The following is a 13,298-nucleotide window of genomic DNA, read 5'->3' on the forward strand; positions in this document are numbered from 1 at the left end:
AAAGTGCATCGGAAAAGCGCTTGAAGATATTTCTCTCCACGATAAAAAAAAAGAAGATATTTCTCTTCGCCAGTGGATGGGGCCCTGACTGAGACCTGGTTGGTGGCCGGTTTTTTTTTTTTTTTTTTTTTGAAATTTCAGGCGACTTTATTCAATCACAATTAAGTCTTTTACAATAAACGGGACAAGGAAGTCAGGAGGATGATCCATCCAAAACCCATCCGACCTCTCCCTAATAGAAAATCGAGCTAGCTCATGCGCACAAACATTCGCTTGTCGATTACAATGCATAATAGTCGCCTTGCCAAAATCGGAAATCTTCTTTCGGCGATCATCGATCACCACTGCTCCGGTGAGCCCCGTACTCCGAAGGATTGAGCACAGCTCGAACTACCTCCATGGAATCACATTCGATAGCAACCGATTGTACTCCCATATGCTCCGTCATCTCCAACCCCAGCCGTAGAGCCAATGCTTCCATAGATGGGGCATCCATTGCAAACTGAATAAATTCATTCTTTGCCGAGCTCTCCTTCTATATTCCGCTTTCCACTCCGCATGGTATGCGGACTTAACAGTGAAGCATCCCGACGTTGTTAAGTGCCACGCTATGAAATCCGGTTGACCAAATGAAGGAAGAGGGATCGGAAGAATCCTCTCGACGTCCACCGGCCGAAGTTGTCTCTTACGAGTTGTTCATCCCAACCTCCATGCTTACGGATCAATAAGCTCCTCAACTCGTATTCAGAATACATCTCCCTTTTGGTGTCATCACCCTTCTATTATGGCTAGAAGGAATCCACTCATCCGACCAAATGTTGATCGAGAGAACCATCACCGAGTCTCCATATCGCCCACTCTTAAAGGTTTTTAGTCCCGACATTATACTTTGCCATGTAAAAGACGATCCTTTCTTCGATGTTGCATTTAACAAATCACCATCCGGTAATACTTCGCCCGAAGTACCAGTGCACACAACGAGTCCGGATCGCTAAGCAATCTCCAACATTGTTTTGCCGACATTGCTTGATTAAAACAATGTAAGTCCCTGAATCCCATTCCCCTTCTTTTTGGAACACACATTTTCCACCATGCCCTCCAATGCATTCTTTTCTTCTCCTGAGTACTTCCCCACCAATACCGAGCTACAGCATCACAAATACTTTTACACACTTGTTTAGGTATATTGAATACTGACATAGAATACGCAGGTATAGCCTGTGCCACTGCCTTGAGTAGAACTTCCTTGGCTCCGGTGGACAAGGTTTTCTCATTCCAACCATTGATCAAATCCCATACTCTGTCAATGAGATAATTAAAACTATCACTTCTATCTGCTCCAACAAGAGAAGGCAGACCAAGGTATTTATCATTCAAAGCTTCTACTAGAATATCTAGTATTTCACATACTTCTTCTCTAGTCTCCGCACTAGTATTTGGACTGAAAAATATACTAGACTTTGCAACACTCACAAGCTGGCCAGAACTTGCGCAGTACATATCCAATGCATTTCGGAGGGACGTAGCATTCGATGCATCAGCTTTCATCAAAATTAGAGAATCATCGGCGAAAAACAGATGAGAGACTGACGGTGCACTCCGACACACCCTAATCCCTTGGATGCCGCCATTTTCCTCCTCATACGCCAATAGACTGGAAAGACCCTCCCCGCATAATAAGAATAAATACGGTGATAATGGGTCTCCCTGCCGTAAACCACGAGTCGGAGAAAAGGTTTCTGTCTCATCCGAGTTGAACCATACTCGGTAATTCACTGTCGTCACACAAGTCATGATCATATTTACCCATCTTTCATCAAAACCGAGTTTAGCCATCATATCCCTCAAAAAACCCCATTCAACTCGATCATACGCCTTATGCATGTCCAATTTCACCGCACAAGTACCATTATTTCCTTGCCTTCTGTTTTTTATTGAATGAAAACATTCATAAGCTACTAACACATTGTCAGTAATCAATCGTCCCGGAACAAACGTACTTTGTGTCAACGATATAATTTCTGGAAGAATAACTTTCAATATGTTAGAAAGTACCTTGGATATGACCTTGTACACCACATTACATAAGCTGATTGGTCGAAACTGAGTAATCAGTTCTGGACACTCCACCTTTGGGATAAGCACCACTGCTGTTTCATTCCAGCCATCCGGAATTATTTGAGAATTGAGAGCTTGCAGTACAGCCGTCGTCACTTCATCCCCTACCACACTCCAAAACTTTTTATAAAAAACAGCATGGAGTCCATCTGTCCCAGGTGCCTTATAATCTCCAATACTAAACATTGCGGAACGAACCTCCTCAACCGTGAATGGTTTTAGTAGCTGCTCATTCATTGCATCAGTAACCCGGGGCTTAACCCTCTCCAACAAAACAGGATTTGTTGCCTCCACTTCTGACGTGAAGAGATTACTGAAATAGTTCCATATCAAAGGGCCAATTTTATCATTACCTTCCTTCCACTCCCCATTATCGTCTTTAAGCTTGATAATGGTATTTCTTTTCCGTCTTCCTTTGGCAAAATTGTGAAAAAAAGACGTATTCCTATCACCATGCTTCAGCCAGTTAGATCGGCTCCTTTGCATGTAATATATCTCCTCCTGCTCAAGGGCAGTTTCAATTTGCTTTGTAATCTCCACTTGCTTTCTTTCTGTATCTTCATTCATCGGGCCACTCAAGAGAGTATCCAACTCCTTTGTAAGTTGTTTCACTTTTTTTTGCGGGGCTTTAAGAATTGATCGATCCCAATCATGCAGTTCTGCATGTACTGCCGCCAACTTGTCCGCAACAGATGTATGGGGAGGCGCATGTTCCCAGGCTGTGGCTACCACTTCTCCTACTTTCTCTTCTCTCAACCATTTTCCTTCAAACCTGCGCCTTCTCCTGTTTGGAGTCAGTTCGGCTGCAGTATATGTATTTGTGTCCAATAAAATTGGCCGATGGTCCGACCCAATCATTGCCAAATTATGAACACCAGCATCTGGGAATAACGCTGACCAAGCAGCATTACCCACAGCCCTGTCCAGTCTCTCTCGGAGTCTGCCTCTTTTCCACGTGAACTTGTTTCCGATATACCCCAAATCCTCCAACGAGCAATCCACTAAACACTCCCGGAATGCTTGCATATAGGCTTGAGGTCTAGTAGCGGTAGCGCCCCCTTCTTTCTCCGATGAAAACAAAATTTCATTCAGATCCCCGAACACTACCCAAGGCATATTCATTTGGGCATGTAACTCACGTATCCTTGTCCATGTCCGATGTTTATGTCTCCACACCGACTCACCATACATTCCAGTAAGTCTCCAATCCTTACTAGGATCCTCACCTTGCACAACAACATCAATGTAATTGCTATGCAAGTATTTAAGCTGCACCTTTACTCCATGTTGCCAAAATAGCAACAGACCACCACTTCTTCCGTTACTGCGGGCGACATACACGCCCTCAAAGCCCAGTTGTAATCTCAAACTTTCCCCTCCTGCATCATCCAAATGTGTTTCCGAAAGGAACAAAATGTCAGGACGGTGTTGCCTCTGGAGTTCCAGAAGCGGTCGAATTGCCGAAGGATCAACGAGCCCTCGACAATTCCTACTCAAGAGTTTCATTGCTGACGGCGGTCCTCCTCGAAGGAGGCCGCCGATCCATTTTCGATCTTTTCATCAACCTTTTTCTGTCTCTTCTTATCTTGCACCTTCTGCGGAGTATTCAGAGCTTCCGCTGAATTTTTCCCTAAATCCTCCAGGGTCTCCACTATGGTAGCAACACTCGAATTAGGCATGAGCAGAAGTGGCTTCGCCGCAGCCCCATCTCTCTGCATCGCTAACCTCTTTCGAGCCAACCTATCCTCAGTTTCACCCAAATTCACATTTTCACCATATGAACCCATATTAGCCTCTGCATTAGGTTCATCCTCCTCCATATCAGTGGTCTCATTAGTCATGCCACTAGCCCTTCCTCCACGACCTCGACCAGTTCTACCTCTTCCTCGTGCACTACTCGCTCCTGGCCGTGCAACAAACTCCCTCGGGGGTTGAAACCAGAGCTCATCCAGAGGGACCATCATGAAATCCCCATACTGGAATTTCGTGGGGTCATGGACACCACTCCCACATTGATCAGCAATGTGGCCTATAATGCCACAGTTTGCACAAAACCTTGGCATCTTCTCATAGAGAACTCGGAACCGTTGTGACCCCTTATCAGACCCGACCTTGCCGGATACAAACCGCAGTAGAGGTTTCTGAATTTTCATCTTCACATACACTCTGACAAACTTGATATAAGGTACTCCATTAATCCCCATCTCAACCTTGAGAACTTCTCCAATCTTTGCTGCCATGACTCTTTCAACCGCCTCATTGCGGATGAGATCTGGCAAGCCCATGATTCTTATCCAACCTCGGATCGAATCTAAAGCAATTGTTTCAGTGTTAACTAAACCATCATACTCCTCGATGATAACAGCTTGACGACGGAACAACCATGGACCCCCATGCATTGCCGTCTTCCAATCCCCATAGCACCTGAATTGTGCAGTAAACGTGAAATCATCAATGGACCTGAACGTTACCTCTCTCGCTGGCTCCCATGCCACCTGCATGGCAGAGAAGAACGCAGTATGGCTGAACGTGGTTTTGAGGCAAACACGTATTAGTACTGCCCATCTGGTTTCCTTCTTTTGCTGCTCAAACATCCCAGACAGGTCAATCACATCTCCCTCTTCTTCAGTAATCTCCAATCGTTGGAGCAGATCGTCAATTCGCTCAACAGGTTCCGGCGCCTTAGCCCCGTCTTGATCTGCTGCCGCCGCCATACCGCTGGCCGCATCGGCCGGTTTGTTTCAATTGTTGGAGTGGTACAACGAATAAACCGTGGTTGTATTTCAAGACAAATTTTGACTGAAAAATTGAACAACAATCTTGATTAGATTGTACGTAATTAGGATCGTTGCATTTGTATTGAAAAACACTTCCTGATAATACTAATTTTATATCAACATTTTTTTATGTATTTGAAATAATTCTAATCAAAGAAAAACACGAAAAATAAGGGCACATTATTCACAAAATGGAGGGGGTATAAATTAGGAGGGGTCGAGTAGACAAGTAAAATAATATTTCTCCCAAACCAATACATGAAAATGTTGAATCCATTTCCCGTGTCGGGAATATTTGATTGAAATCGAAGCTCACCATTTCAAGTTCCAACCATCTTTCTCGCACATAGACTACACCATTTTATGAATCAATTATGGTTAATTATTAGCTATAGATGAACATGTTGGTGGCGATAATTCGTTTTTTTATTAATTCAACTGTGAGTTGTTACCTCGAACATCGGATCATAAAAATGTCTTACCTGACTATTTATATATGAACGAGAAGAGAAACTCTAATCCTCACCTAATCAGATAACATTTTCTTATCCTCGCGCAAGGATGTTGCATTAGTTTCTTTTGGCATATTGCTCTCGTCTTCTTCATCCCAACAACCTCTTGCACGGGTGCAAAAGAGAGAAGGATTCTAGGACCGCGCCTCTTAGAAACCCGCATCAGCGTCTTGGGGTGTCCGCTTGCTTTCTGGTCGACTATTTCGACCGCGACATATGTTCATCAACATCTTCACCGTCATGGGAAAAAACTTTGCTAGCAAGATCGTTGCCAGGACCGCCAGTGTGTGCGACTGTCGTGGTCATATCACCGACCAACTTGTATGCCCTTTCTTGGCTTGTTGGTGGTACATGTATTGATAATTGGTTCCGATGAAAATGAGATACATGTGCTAGTTATTTACCCACTGATCTTCAGCATGTCTAGTTTGTTTATGCTAACTAATATGGTCATGAATAATGTCATGATATTAGTTCTGATTAAATTTGTTGAAAATCTATTAGTATGCTATTGAAAAGAGAGGCAAACAATCCATCATCATGTTCATCCACATAGACTAAATTGTCCGCATCATTAATTATACGTTGGATCCTAATTATAAGGGCGGTGCGATAAATAAGTCATGTATAAGTAAAACTAAAATATATAGAATAAGAATTGTAGTAAAATTAATGTTTGTTTTAGTTGAAAAAGTGCAGGGGAAGTAAACTTTTGCGCTTTTGGTTGGAAAAAAGTGCATGGAGATATTTCTCTTTGCCAATGGGTGGGACCCTGACTAGGACTTGTGGTGAATTAGAGCAGTACAAGCATTGCAACCGTGGAATTAATAGACCAGTCAAGTGTGTCGCTATAGCCGTCAGCGTCTAAGCTTGGACTCAGCTAAGCCTTGGAAGAAGGGGAGAAATGTGAACTCCCCCAGGATGACATGTCTGTGATATTTTCCTAGTTCGTTTATCTCTGTCTATGCTCTTCATCTAGTTCTTTTTTCTAAACGACCCCCTCCTCATCTAGCTGATTGCCAACCGCATTTGTTCTCTTAAGAAAACGAGTAATCAAATTAGAACTGGACACATGACTAATATACACCAGAATCGTTAGATGAATCGTATGTACAATGATAACTTTTTGAATTATGGTTATATTTTGAAACCCTGGCCTAAATTATGGTTTCTTCTTTTACAATTTTCTCATTTTGGTTTGAATGACAACGGATTGAACGTCCATAGAGAAGCCTGGAGTGGCAAGCCCACTTGACCCGATGTGTCCAACCATGCTTACCTCTCTTTAAACCCAATTCCTGAAACACACTCCCATTATTTAGTGGCTACTCCAACGAGCAAAGCTTCACTCAATCCCAGCTGCGCACCACCACCATTCCAGCTACCCTCCCTGTCTCCCTGCCGAGCACCGATTGGTTAGACGTCCGTTCAGGTAGGCGGCTCTTACAGACGTCACTATCCACGGTTTTCGGTATTTGCTGAGTGGAAACACGTACGGCAGATTGATGCATGATGCGCCGAGAAGAAAATAGAGCAACTCTCATTTTTAGTCGCTTCCGCGTGAGGTAATTCCATGATACAACGAAACGTACAGTACTAGATATTCCACCGTATGTCTATATCTGTCTATCTATACGGTTTTGCTATGTCTCAGTCAACTGAGATTTTCTTAAGTCTAAGTCACTTACAAAAATGTGCTTTGAGTTGCACTTTTCTGTTTAAAAAGTGCAATTGCACTTTTCTGACAGAAATGTGTAACTGAACCGAGTTACACTTTTCTTTAAACTGTAGTTGCACTTTTATGAGTTGACTGAGCCTTAAGAAAATTTCAGTCAACTGAGACGTAGGCACACCCCTATCTATATATGCACGCATTTTCAGTATGTGCGTTCGTACAAGTTGATCGCCTGGTCTAACCTAACCAACCACCACTTGCTGAAGCTCGCAAGCGATGTTTCTCGCACGTGATATCCAGTGTCATATGGTTTAGAGCATCCCTACTCGTTGGCCCTCCCCACGTCCAAATCCGGCGAAATTTTCGTCTGGATTAGACGAAAATTTGGCCTGGGAAGCCCGAAGTTCCAGCCGCCCCCCCGGCAGGAAACCCCCAACCTCGACCATTTGATATATTTCAAACAAATTCGACATAAAATTTAACAAGTTCGGCGAGCAAGAGTCCGAAAATTGCTGAAACAAATTCGGCGATAATCAGTACAATGTTTAACAAGTGCTGAAACAAATGAAGCACACAATTTCACAATTTTGAAACAAATTATGACAGACTAGTTGGCGTCGGCGTTGGCGTTGCCTCGGAGCGTCCATATGTGCTCCACCGAGATCATCTTGCAGCTCGTTGATGCATTGTAGAGTCTCGAATCTCCTGGCGCATAGCAATGAAGGCGGCCCATGATGGAGGCACCTGGTGATTTGGCTATGCAAGAGGATCCTCTCTCTCATATGGTGCTTGTTGCTCAGCCAGAGGAACCGGATGTTTTCGCTCATTTTCAATAATCATATTGTGTAAGCACACACAACAATTCATCACCTCCCACATCTGATCCTTGGACCAAGTCATAGCGGGGAACCGGACGACGACAAATCTCTGCTGGAGGACACCAAATGCACGCTCGACGTCTTTTCGGCAAGCTTCTTGTTTCTTGACAAACTCGCAAAGTTTGGGGGTGCTAGATTTCGAGATAGTCTTCACAAATGTTGACCACTTTGGATAGATACCGTCTGCAAGGTAGTATCCTTTGTTGTAGTGCCGACCATTGATCACATAGTTCACTGAGGGAGCATGACCTTCAACAAGCTTGGAAAAGATCGGGGAGCAGTTTAGGACGTTGATGTCATTGTTGGATCCAGGCATACCAAAGAAAGAGTGCCAAATCCAGAGATCATGGGTAGCCACTACTTCAAGTATCACAGTGCAGTCGTTTTTGTGACCCTTGTACATTCCCTGCCACGCAAACGGACAGTTCTTCCATTTCCAATGTATGCAGTCAATGCTTCCAAGCATCCCTGAAAACCCCTAGATTCATTTGTTGCAAGGATCCTCTGAGTGTCTTCGACAGTGGGTGATCTCAAGTAAAAGTCCCCGAACACTGCTATGACGGCCCTGCAGAACCGGTAGAAACAATCAAGGGCGGTGGACTCCGCCATTCGAAGATAGTCATCTGCACCATCACCGGGAGCTCCATAAGCCAGCATCCTCATAGCCACTCGTGCACTTCGCGATGACGAAAATCCAACCAAGCCGGTGCAATCCGCTTTGCATACTGAAGTAGGGGTCAAAGTCTCGGATGGCATACACAATTTACGAGAAATAGCTTTCTGCTCATCCCGAAACAACGCTCGAAAACAGTCTCACCGTGCAATGGATTGTCGGCGAAGTAGTCGGCGTACAACATGCAGTAGCCCTCCATTCGTTGTCTCGGCTTGCACTTCCGGCGACCTGGTGCCGACCCATCACGTCGACCAGTTGCCACTCCGGCGTACAGGCTTGATAAGCAACCGAGGATCAGCATGTGCTCCTCGTCTTGGGCGGCGGCTACCATCTCTTCTCGCATAAGCTCGACGAACATCTGCTCCTCCTCTTCGTCCGAGTCCATGGCCGGCGAGGCAAATGGACGAACACCTGACGGGCGTGGTCGACGCAACCCGAGCCGCAAACGACGAGGAGTAGGCCGTCGTCGGAAAACAGGCCGGTGGAGGAGCAGCCAGATAGGCCGTCGTCGAAAGACGGCGGAATATAGGCAGGTGGGGGAGGAGGGCGGCGGAATCGGGCAACAAGTCTGGCGGGGTGGTGACGGCGGCGAGAGAGATACGAGGGTGGGAGAGATTTTGAGCGAGGTAGCGGTGGGGTTCGTGTGTCCGGTCGCCGACAGGCGGGCCCTTCCCGCTTTCACTCGTCCGGACTCCCCGATAGATCCCCGGTGGACCGGGGTTGGCGTGGGCTCGCCGGATGGATGAAGGGCCAAATCCGATGAAAACGAGGAACCGGGGACGAGACTGGACCGAATTTCACCGTCCGGATGGAAAAAACGTCGCTCGGGGGGCCTCGTCGGGGAGTTTGTCGGACGAACGACGGATACAAATGAATATCTCCTTCCTAGTTGTAGTTGGGGACCAAAACATTGCAACTGGCCATATTTCGCTGCCATCAGACTTCATTCCGGAATTTGGAGTTTTGGACCGATGGAAACTGGCAACGGTCGCCTGGAATGAAAATATCCTGGGAGGTTTCTTGCAGGGTGACTGTGTCATGGCCGCCGACTGCTTCATCCAGCTGGGAGTCGAGCTAGTTCAGCTGTTCACGATGCCCACCTCTGGTCGGCATCTTATCCACCTTCACCATGCCCACTTGACGATCCGCTGCTTTGAATTACTTCCTTTTCAGTAAATAGAATAGGACCGAAGGGAGAAGAAGTATCTCCATGCGGCGTGGACCCCCGGCGTCGACAACCTAGGCTCAGCTGACTGATTGCCAGGCCACCTGCTGAGGACTAGGAGAAGGAAACGGCGGCTCCACCTGAAGGAGACACGCTTGTGTCGTTCTCATCTCAGAAAGATCTGGGCGCAAATATCTTCCTCAGTACCTAGCTACTTCGTATGTTTACTTAAAATCCAACGTGGAATATTGATTCGATCTAGGGAAACAGTGATGTACAGGTTCAGACACTGTACAACATTATATAGTTTTGGAGTGTAGATGATTAATTAAGTGGGCTTGCAAAGGAACATGCACTAAGCGTGCACACAGCCTACCGACAGGAAGGAGCGTTGTAAAAACCGCCGTGGAGGGAAATATAGGGCTTGTTTGGTAGCTGGTAGCGTTCCATATAGTTGTTGTCAGGGTCGCCAGCACTGCTGTATGGAGAGCATCGGCCGTGCATCCTCCATTTTGGAGACGTTGTTCCCACACCGGCGTCTCCTCCTCCAAAACCTTTTTTCTTTTTACAATATTTTGAAACAACATATCAATCACATTTTATTCATACTATATTCAATAATTTATACAATCACATAAATATAACTTAAATTATTCATGCAATCAAACAAATAGTACTTAAATTATTCATACAATCAATCAAACAAAAAGTACTTAAATTATTCATACAACCAAACAAATCATACAATCACACAAATATAAATAAAATCATGCATTGTTGGCGGCTCCTCTCCTCGCCCACAAATGCGCACCTAGATCCGCCTTAAGTTGTACATAGATACCTGCATCTCGAATTTCATTGTGCATATGAACAAAAGCGGAAAATTCTTGGGGTACATGCTCTACCTCAGCAAGTGGCCCTTGATAATCAAATAGTTGATCATTATGCACAGGTTCCTCACGCTCGCTCTCAATGATCATGTTGTGCATGATAACACAGACGTTCATCACCTCCCACATCTAAGACTGAGACAAAGTGAGAGCAGGGTACCTGACAATGGCGAAACGCTGCTGAAGCACCCCAAAAGCACGCTCAACATCCTTGCGTGATGTTTCATGGTATGTTGCAAAATAAGCTTCCATCTCGTTTGCTGTAGAGGGAATTGTCTTGACAAATGTAGCATACGTCGGGTAGATATCATCAACTAGATAGCACCCCTTGTTGTATGCGTGGCCGTTTACCTCAAATTTCACGACGGGAGCTTGTCCCTCAACTAGCCTGCAAACATCGAAGAGCGCTGCAATACGTTGATATCATTATTTGTTCTTGCCATGACAAAAAATGCATGCCAAATCCAAAGATCATGGTCTGCCACCGCCTCAAAAATAACACTGCACTCACTAGTATGGCCCTTGTAGATCCCCTGCCAAGCAAAAGGGCAATTCTTCCAGCTCCAATGTATATAGTCAATGCTTCCGAGCATCCCAAGAAACCCTCTTGCTGCATCTTTTGCAGGATTCGAGCTGTATCATCTTCTCTTGGTGCTCTCAAATAGTTTTTAGCAAGCACCACTATGATGGCTCGGCAAAACCTGTTGAGAATCTCTGTACATGTCGACTCTACCATCCGTAGGTAGTCATTGGCTGTATCTGGAGGAGCTCCGTATGCAAGACAGCGCATTGCAGCAGTGCATTTCTGAATTGAGGTGAAGCCCCACAAACCTGTGCAATCTTGCTTGGCAATGAAGTAGTTGTCATACTCCCTGACGCCGTGGACAATCTTCAAGAACAGCTCCTTGTTCATCCTAAATCGGCGCCGAAATTCATTCGACGAATGAGTCGCGTCATCGTTGAAGTAGTCAGCGTCAAGGAGCATTTCAACGGCTTCACGATGTCGGTTGATGTTCCTCCTCTTGTCTGGCTTTGAGCCGCCGCGCAGAGGCACGACGAAGAAAGGCTGGCGAACGCGCAGCATGCTTGTTAGAATCAGTTGTTGCTGTTGCCGCCAGACAGCCTCAGCGTTCTGGTCCTCCGTGAACAACTGCACCATCATCTCGTCATCGATGTCCATCGCGGCAATTGGACGAACACCTTGCGGGCGGGGCGGTTGTGCCGCGGTGGCGGCGAGCTCTGTTCCGAGCGAAACAGCGGTCGCCACTCGAGGAGGTGGCGGCCGTGTCGATGGATGGTGGTTCCTAGACAGGCGGCGGTGTCTATTGCAAGCAGGGGCGCGGCGGTGACGGTGACAGTGGCGATCTAGAGGGGTGGGAGTCGGCTCGGGCGTGGGTAGGAGGTGGGAAATTGGTGTGTCTGGCTGCCAGGTGGAGCCCACGCTCGTTTTCTGACGTGTCGCGAGGTGCCGTCGTGCCTGATTCGCGCCCTTCGACAAGGGGCCGGCACGGGGATTCCGGCGATAGCCGGCGTCGTTTATGGCGCGCCGGTGTGAGTCCATTTTCGCTCCCGGACCCCAAATCGCTATCGGGGCGCCGATGGAGATGCTCTAACAAGCCATTGGAAGCAAAAAAAAATCTATGTGTTTGGTTTTCTTGGCTCCCTCCACGTTATTGAAAGAACGAGATGTCGCCTAGAGGGGGGTGAATAGGCGTTTAAAAACTTTTAGAAGTCGGTAGGAAGCCAGACTTTCGTTTCATTTGTAGTATTTTGAAATGAATACATGTATTAATTTATATTGTAATTCTAGAAATGGACACTTGTTTGGTTGCACAGGAATTGCAAATGACAGTAGAATTCAATATTGAATTTGTAAATGGCTTCCATGGAGAAACGCGAATGACAGGTTTCAACTCGGGATCATGTTTACCCATGGTGTCATTTTGCTGGATTTCCTAAATGAAATTACGGCCCAATTCTGTGGCAACCAAACAGCCCACCTGTAGAATTCCAAAATGAATTCCAGGATTCCAGGGCTAAATGATGGATACCAAACGACTTCTTATGGATTTGGCTTGTAAGAATGTAGAATTGAACTAACTTTTAGTTTACAAGCACAAACCATAAATATGCTAGGCTCAATTAAGTGCAACAACAACAACTAGAGTTAAGCAAGATAGGCACAAGATATATATATGAAGAACAAGTGATAGCAAGATATAATAGATACTTCAAGCTTGGTCGCTATCACAATGAAAGTAAGCTCGGGTATAGAAATAACCGACGCACGCGGAGACGAAGAAGTATTCATGTGTTCCCTTTCTTTGTAAGAAGGTACGTCACGTTTGGAGAGGTGGAGGTCCCACGAAGGATTCCCCAACGCCACGAAGGCTCACCTTCTTCTCCGAGCCAAACCCACGAAGGATAATGGCCCTTTCCTTATGGTTAGTTTTTCCTCCACTACTGAGATGGTAAGCTCCACAAAGCAACAAATGTTAGGATGAGATTAGAGAGGAAGAACAAGGAGGAAATCAACAAATGACTCCAACATCTGGATCCAAAGGGTTCCCCTTACTTAGAAGAGAAATGGATTGGTGGGGATTGTAGATC

This window comes from Lolium rigidum, chromosome 7 (assembly GCF_022539505.1).
Source record: "Lolium rigidum isolate FL_2022 chromosome 7, APGP_CSIRO_Lrig_0.1, whole genome shotgun sequence".
Classification (NCBI taxonomy): domain Eukaryota; kingdom Viridiplantae; phylum Streptophyta; class Magnoliopsida; order Poales; family Poaceae; genus Lolium; species Lolium rigidum.